An 8,282-nucleotide genomic window follows, 5' to 3' on the forward strand; every position below is an offset into this window, starting at 1 on the left:
CTCTCCCTCGCTCTCTCTCTCTCACACGGCCGAACACCACCATCGCCGCCGTTCGCCATAGCAGCCGTCACCGGCCACCCCTCGCTCCCCCGACTAGCCCAGAGGCTCCGCCTCGACCCCCTCTTCCTCCCCACTGCTCCACGGGCCTCCGGAAGCCCTGTATCGCCGCCACGTCGCCGTTCCCCTTCTCGGCCACCGGAGATCGTCGCCATCGAATCGGGAGCTACCGGACGTCCCCGAGCCCGCTAACCATCCCCGCAGCTCCGCGGTGAGCCACTGATTCGATTCCCCCTTGCCCCGTCGTCCCTAGCCTCCTGTAGCTGCCGCCCCCTTGAGCTCCGAAGCTCGACGCCGCCGGCGATGTCGCCGTCGTGGCCACGGTCACCGTAGAGCCCAATCGAGCACACCCACGTCCTCACCGCACCGCGTAGAAGCCGTAGGTGCCAACCCCGCATCCCCGCAGCCGTTGTAGCCTCGACCCCGAGCTCAACCGAGCTCCGGCAGCCGCCACGGTCGTCGCCGTCGATGGTACAGGCCACCTCAGGCACGGCCACCACCACCGTTCGACGCGCGGGAGCAAGGGCTCTCCAACGAGCCCAAGCACGGCCTCGCCCGTGCCCTGTAGCGCGATCCCGCATCGCGCCGCCGTCTCGGGCCTCGCCGGCGTCATGTCGCCGGTGGGTTTGACCCACCTTGACCACGGCAGGACCCCCCCTGTGTCCCTGATAGGTGGGCCCAGCCCTGTAGCTAATTAGGATTAGCACTAACCGAATCAGTTAAACTAACTACCCCCCCTGACACTGACCAGTGGGCCCCAGCGCCACTAATCCCTAATTAGGATTAATCTAATCCTGTTAAACCCCCCTGTCACTGACGTGTGGCCCCCACACGTCAGGTTTGACCCCAGCCAGCCGCGGTTGACCACTGACGTCATGCTGACGACATGCTGGCGCAATATATATATTTCTGGATTTAATTTAAATCAGGAAATTCCAGAATATTATTTAAACTTCAAAAATTCATAACTTTTATTCTGTAACTCCAAATTGGACAAATTATATATGAAAAATGATCAGAAAAATCCAAGCTATCCATCTGTACTATTTTCATGCATGATCAAACAAGTTAAATTGATGTTTTAAGCAGAACAAGGAAAAGCACTTTAAAAGGCCATGTTTGAGTTTGAAATTTGAATCTTTGATTCAAATTTGTTCAAACCCTTCTGGTTTTAGTTGCATTAGCCCCACACACTCATATTGCTATGTTTCATGCATGCATCATATTGTTGCACATTGTTTGGTGATGGTTGTGTATCGGTGTTCTTTGCGACAGGTTTTGCCTCCGAGGAGTACCGTGATTACCCTAACGAAGAACCGTATCAGTGCATCGAACCATCAGGCAAGCAACCAACCATTTGATCATATCGATACAATCCCATGTTCTCGCTCCTGCTCTCTTTTACTGCATTAAGACAACGCGTTTCAAACTGCTGTGTGCTACGGTAGTTGAACCCATTTCCTCTGCATGACCTGTCATTGCCACAGTAACTAGATGAAACCCACTAGCATGTGTAGGAGTTGATTGAGCCATATGTATGTGTTGTTCCTACCTTGCTATGCCTACTATGCTTAGAGTCGTGTCAGGTCTGGTTCATCTGGGTGATGGCTAGAGTGAAATGATTATGTCGGGAATGAGAGTGGTGTGGTGAACACGATTTGGTAAAGGTATCGATGAGAGGCCATGTAGGAGTACATGGTGGGTTGTTTCATTGAAGCCAACCTTAAGCACTGAGATCTGTATGTGTGATTTAAGATACAGCTACTACCATGCATTGGGCCCTGAAATATGACCCCGCTCGACTTCTTATTCACCCTAGCTCTCTGTCCAGGAGTTGCAAGTAGTTTCTGGTGTTTGTAGCCTACTGGAGGCCGTGGACAGCGCTGACCGTAGGGGTGGGCTGTGATGCGGTAGGTACGTGGCACGGTGTACCGAATACCCGTTAGGTATCTCGGGAACCCTGTTCACATCGTTCGGGGCCGTATGGGAAACCTCGGCCGGACTCCCTGCGGATGGAACCTGAATAGGCGATAAACCTGGACTAGAGGCTTAAGTGTTTAGGTAGGTCGTGGTCTACACCCACGTCGGCTTTCGCTTGAAGTCTGCCTAGCACATGTCGTGTGCAGACGCTAAGTGGTGGAAACATGTATGAAGAAGTACACCCCTGCAGGGTTAACATGATCTATTCGAATAGCCGCGTCCGCGGTAAAGGACTACTTGGTTGCCTATACAGTTCATAGACAAGTAAATGGAAACTGCTAAAAGCCTCAAGATAAGTGTGAGTGCCGAGGATGGCTCTTCCGTAGGAAGACGGAGGTGGATCCTCGGTAGTGTATTGAAGTGGTGAGTAGTGGACTCGTGTGCGCAAAACCATTTCAAGTTGGAGTATCGTAGGATAGTCTAGCCAAGAGTCAAAGCTGGCTTGCTGCAATAACTCCACCAACCCTTCTTGATAATATGCATGTATATAGGATCTGATGTAAGTCTTGCTGAGTACCTTTGTACTCATGTTGCTATAATCTACATTTTACAGAAGACGCTGCAACCCCTTCTGATGGGTTCTATGTAGACGTTGACATCAACAAGTAGGCTAAAGACCCAGGTGGTGACCCTGAGCTTGTGAAGGACCTTGTAGTATAGCTAGGCTTTCCAAGCCTCTTTTATTTTACTAGTTGTCTGTACTCAGACAAGTTACTTCCGCTGCTGGTTTGTATGACTGTATGACTTGTATGTTGGGTCGTGAGACCCGTACCTTTGTGTATGTTATGTATGGCTCCCTGAGCCTTAAATAAAGTACTTGTGTCGTAGAGTCATGTTGTGATGCTTCGTTGTATTTGCACATATCGAGCATATTGTGTGTATGATTGAAATGCTTGGTATGTGTGGGATCTGACTATCTAGTTGTTTATCTTTAGTAGCCTCTCTTACCGGGAAATGTCTCCTAGTGTTACCGCTGAGCCTGGTAGCTTGCTACTGCTCTGGAACACTTAGGCTGGCCGGCATGTGTCCTTCTTCGTTCCTGTGTCTGTCCCTTCGGGGAAATGTCACGCTTTGAGTACCGGAGTCCTGTTAGCCCGCTACAGCCCGGTTTACCGGAGTCCTGCTAGCCCAGTGCTACAGCCCGGACCCACTTGCTGATGACCGACACGTTCGAAGCTGGGTCATGGATGCCTGTCCCTGTAAGTCTGTGCCACTTTGGGTTTACGACTAGTCATGTCAGCCCGGGCTCCTTATCATATGGATGCTAGCGACACTATCATATACGTGAGCCAAAAGGCGCAAACGGTCCCGGGCAAAGGTAAGGCGACACCCGTGGGGATACCATGCGTGAGGCCGCAAAGTGATATGAGGTGTTACCGGCTAGATCGATGTGACATCGAGTCGGGGTCCTGACAGTCCGAATCATGTTAGCAATTGCCGCATACTATGATTATGAGATATGGAAGATGGGCATCAAAACGGCATTCCTTAACGGACATCTTAAGGAAGAACTGTATATGATGCAGCCGGAAGGTTTTGTCGATCCTAAGAATGCTAACAAAGTATGCAAGCTCCAGCGATCCATTTATGGGCTGGTGCAAGCATCTCGGAGTTGGAACATTCGCTTTGATGAGATGATCAAAGCGTTTGGGTTTACGCAGACTTATGGAGAAGCCTGCGTTTACAAGAAAGTGAGTGGGAGCTCTGTAACATTTCTCATATTATATGTAGATGCCATACTCTTGATGGGAAATGATATAGAACTTTTGGATAGCATTAAGGCCTACTTGAATAAGTGTTTTTCAATGAAGGACCTTGGAGAAGCTGCTTACATATTAGGCATCAAGATCTATAGGGATAGATCGAGACGCCTCATAGGTCTTTCGCAAAGCACATACCTTGATAAGATTTTGAAGAAGTTCAAAATGGATCAGTCCAAGAAAGGGTTCTTGCCTATATTGCAAGGTCTGAGATTGAGCTCAGCTCAATGCCCGACCACGGCAAAATATAAAGAAGAGATGAGTGTGATCCCCTATGCTTCAGCCATAGGATCTATTATGTATGCCATGCTGTGTACTAGACCTGATGTAAACCTTGCCGTAAGTTTGGTAGGAAGGTACCAAAGTAATCCCGGCAAGGAACACTGGACAGCGGTCAAGAATATCCTGAAGTACCTGAAAAGGACAAAGGACATGTTTCTCGTTTATGGAGGTGACGAAGAGCTCGTCGTAAAGGGTTACATCGACGCTAGCTTCGACACAGATCTGGATGACTCTAAGTCACAAACCGGATACGTGTATATGTTGAATGGTGGAGCAGTAAGCTGGTGCAGCTGCAAGCAGGGCATCGTGGCGGGATCTACATGTGAAGCGGAGTACATGGCAGCCTCGGAGGCAGCGCATGAAGCAATTTGGGTGAAGGAGTTCATCACCGACCTAGGAGTCATACCCAATGCGTCGGGGCCGATCAAACTCTTCTGTGACAACACTGGAGCTATTGCCCTTGCCAAGGAGCCCAGGTTTCACAAGAAGACCAGGCACATCAAGCGCCGTTTCAACTCCATCCGTGAAAATGTTCAAGATGGAGACATAGATATTTGCAAAGTACATACGGATCTGAATGTCGTAGATCCGTTGACTAAACCTCTTTCGCGAGCAAAACATGATCAACACCAGAACTCTATGGGTGTTCGATTCATCATAATGTAACTAGATTATTGACTCTAGTGCAAGTGGGAGACTGTTGGAAATATGCCCTAGAGGCAATAATAAAAGGATTATTATTATATTTCCTTGTTCATGATAATTGTCTTTATTCATGCTATAACTGTATTATCTGGAAATCGTAATACACGTGTGAATACATAGACCATAATATGTCCCTAGTAAGCCTCTAGTTGACTAGCTTGTTGATCAATAGATAGTCATGGTTTCCTGACTATGGACATCAGATGTCATTGATAACAGGATCACATCATTAGGAGAATGATGTGATGGACAAGACCCAATCCTAAGCATAGCACAAGATCGTGTAGTTCGTTTGCTAGAGCTTTTCCAATGTCAAGTATCTTTTCCTTAGACCATGAGATAGTGTAACTCCCGAATACCATAAGAGTGCTTTGGGTGTACCAAACGTCACAACGTAACTGGGTGACTATAAAGGTGCACTACAGGTATCTCCGAAAGTGTCTGTTGGGTTGAGACGGATCGAGACTGGGATTTGTCACTTCGTATGACGGAGAGGTATCTTTGGGCCCACTCGGTAATGCATCATCATAATGAGCTTAAAGTGACCAAATGTTTGGTCACGGGATCATGCATTACGGTACGAGTAAAGTGACTTGCCGGTAACGAGACTAAACGAGGTATTGGGATACCGACGATCGAGTCTCGCGCAAGTAACGTACCGATTGACAAAGGGAATTGTATACGGGGTTGATCGAATCCTCGACATCGTGGTTCATCCAATGAAATCATCGTGGAACATGTGGGAGCCAACATGGGTATCTAGATCCCGCTGTTGGTTATTGACCTTAGAGCCGTCTCGGTCATGCCTGCGTGTCTCCCGAACCCGTAGGGTCTACACACTTAAGGTTCGGTGACGCTAGGGTTATTAGGAAGACTTGTATGTGATTACCGAATGTTGTTTGGAGTCCCAGATGAGATCCCGGACGTCACGAGGAGTTCCAGAATAGTCTGGAGGTGAAGATTTATATATAGGAAGTGCTGTTTTGGCGATCGGGAAAGTTTCGGGGTCACCCGGTATTGTACCGGGACCACCGGAAGGGTCCCGGGGGTCCACCGGGTGGGGCCACCCATCCCGGAGGGCCCCGTGGGCTGAAGTGGCAAGGGGACCAGCCCTGGTGGGCTGGTGTGCCCCCCTTGGGCCCCCCTCTGCGCCTAGGGTTGGGAACCCTAGGGGAGGGGGCGCCTCCACTTGCCTTGGGGGGCACTCCACCCCCCTTGGCCGCCGCCCCCCCTAGAGATCCCATCTCTAGGGCCGGCGCCCCCCCTGGGGGCCTATATAAAGGAGGGGGGAGGGAGGGCAGCTGCACCCTGAGTCTTGGCGCCTCCCTCCCCCTGCTACACCTCTTCCTCCTCCCGCGGTTGCTTGGCGAAGCCCTGCCGGAGTACTGCATCTCCACCACCACCCCGCTGTCGTGCTGCTGCTGGAGCCTTCTTCCTCAACCTCTCCTTCCCCCTTGCTGGATCACGAAGGAGGAGACGTCATCCGCTCCGTATGTGTGTTGAACGCGGAGGTGCTGTCCGTTCAGCACTTGGTCATCGGTGATTTGGATCACGGCGAGTACGACTCCATCATCCCCGTTCTCTTGAACGCTTTCGCTCGCGATCTACAAGGGTATGTAGATGCACTCCTATCACTCGTTTCTTAGATGAACTCATAGATGGATCTTGGTGAAACCGTAGGAAATTTTTTAATTTTCTGCAACGTTCTCCAACAGGGTCATAGGCCTGACCTATACGTCCTACCCAAGGTCACTACCCCAGAAGATAAGAGAAGATAAGAAGACCAAGAATCCACTCGACAGTATAATCACTCGACCGTCATTCCCCACTTTCACTCGACCGTATGGGAAATGACTCGACTATATCGAAGACCAGGAGTTGGAAGAACGCACAACGGCCGGGCATTCACTCCTTACTCTTCATGAGCATTAAGAGTATTTAAGACTGCCGTTACCAGTAACACCCTTACTTTATGTACATTAAGCTCCTTGTAATGAAGGTGGGTTGGGGTCCTGTTGCACTCTATATAAGCCACCCCCTCCTCTGGGACAAGGGTTCGCACCCCCTGTAACACAACACACATAATTCAATCGATCGCCTCCGGACACCGAGACGTAGGGCTGTTACTTCCTCCGAGAAGGGCCTGAACTCGTAAAACCTTGTGTGTACATCTTCGCCATAGCTAAGATCTTGCCTCTCCATACCTATCCCCTTTCTACTGTTAGACTTAGAACCACGATAGTTGGCGTCCACCGTGGGGCAGGTGTCTTAGCGACTTGTTGGTGAAGTTGCAAGTTTATTTTCCGATCATCATCATGGTTTCCGGCGGCGAGATGGTTGTGGGCCGCGAGATCCATCTCGGCGCGCTTGTTTTCGTCGCCGACGACTCAACGTGGCTCCAGGAAGCTCCTCTTGATGTCGAGGCGCTCCCCGTACGAGGGGTGACACACTTTCGCGCGTGCGTTCGTGGCGTCCTTCTTCGGCAGCCGTCGACCCAGTATCAGTCGACTCCGGCAACATCTTCCCTCTCTGCTGTGCGCCGCCGCAAGCGATTTGGTCGGTCGCGGCTTCAGCGGTGGGTGAAGCACGTGGTGGCTCGGCGTTCGGCCACTCATCAAGTTGCGGCAATCGAGCCCGAAGAAACCCTCCACGGCCTGTTCGATCTGTCGATTGGCTTCGCGGAGACGTCGTCCGAGTGCGATAGCAGCGATCCTGCGGCTGAAGTCCTGATGGTCGATGGTCCGCGTAGCCCGCCTGGCTTTCACCGTGTGGATGGCGATATAGCTGGTGGCGATCCGTCACGTGTCCACGAGGAGTACCGTCTCGAACCTCTCTCTTCGCAGCAGAGAGAGGATCTTCGTCGTAGCAACATGGACACACTTCACACGCCCATCGTTGGGGAAACTCCCAAGGCTCAGGCCTTGGAGGAGGCGCGCTTGGCTAACTTGGCTGAGCGCACTCGACTGGAGAACCTGCAGCACACTCTCGACGAGCGAGCCTGGGATCGAGTTCCTGATTCCAGTCGACAACAGCTTTTCCCACCCTCACCTAAGGTATACCGTACTCCGATTCAGAACCTCACTGCTGCGACCCGAATTGCAGAGTCGATTCAACCTTCTCAGTCAGAGGCTAGCTGAGGGTTGGAGCAGATCAGGGCCTTGCTCCGAGCGGCAAGAGAGCAGAATTCTGCGGTGTCTCAGTCACGGAATAGGATACACAGCAGATACGTGGTGGCAGATATAGTTCAATCGGCCCATAGCCCAAGATCGCCTCCGCGGCGTGAAGGTCATGGGCAGTACGATCGTCAGTCCGGCTGCGACAATCGTTGTCAAGTGACAACGCCTCCTCCGAGGAGTGCTTCGTACGTGCCTTGGCAGAACGATGACACACGCCGTCACAGGGACGAGCGCAGAGTTCTAGTCGACCCAAGAGAACCAGGCTTCGATGTGAGATCCATTCTCATTCAAGGCCTGGTCGACCGGAATAGAGCATACAGAG

The sequence above is a fragment of the Triticum dicoccoides genome, chromosome 6B, assembly GCF_002162155.2.
Source record: "Triticum dicoccoides isolate Atlit2015 ecotype Zavitan chromosome 6B, WEW_v2.0, whole genome shotgun sequence".
Classification (NCBI taxonomy): domain Eukaryota; kingdom Viridiplantae; phylum Streptophyta; class Magnoliopsida; order Poales; family Poaceae; genus Triticum; species Triticum dicoccoides.